We start from the raw sequence: 583 nt of genomic DNA, 5'->3' as shown, positions 1-583 counted from the left end.
CTATCCTCACAATTTATTATACACACACACACACACACACACACACAACACAGCTCTAACATGTTTGTATATAAAGAGCTTGTATGGTCAAAACAAATTGTCCTATCACATGTTTGTCTGTATCAGGACCAGAAGTCCAGTCTAATCGCACTTTCAATCTATGGCGATCTCCTAACAGTAATTAAGTCTCGGTCACAACATGGGAACCGATCTACGTATGTATTCACTCGTCTACTGGCGTCCATTACAATCTCAAAGTATATACAGCCATCAGTTACAAAATGAGCCCTTAAAGTTACTGACTCACTAGCTGTACAACACCCGAGAGCAACAGACACAATCCTACTAACCGCCCTAAAACGTCTGTCGACAACGTTCAATATCACCACCTGAAAGTTTGCGGTTACGGTTTGTCAGTCGTTGCACTGATTATACCTTTAGCCTAAAGAAGCTTTAATGTTTGATGTACTCACACTGGCTAACAGGATAGTTGCGAGCTCAGCATTCAAAACCGCATCTTCTTTCCTCTCAGAGCCGTCTCCAGCGCGTGGAAAACCACATCCAGATTTACTATCTCTCTCCC

Source organism: Seriola dumerili, unplaced genomic scaffold (assembly GCF_002260705.1).
Source record: "Seriola dumerili isolate Sdu_G_001 unplaced genomic scaffold, Sdu_1.0 BDQW01000012.1, whole genome shotgun sequence".
In the NCBI taxonomy this organism is placed as follows: Eukaryota; Metazoa; Chordata; class Actinopteri; order Carangiformes; family Carangidae; genus Seriola; species Seriola dumerili.
Note: the sequence above shows the minus strand (reverse complement) of the source record.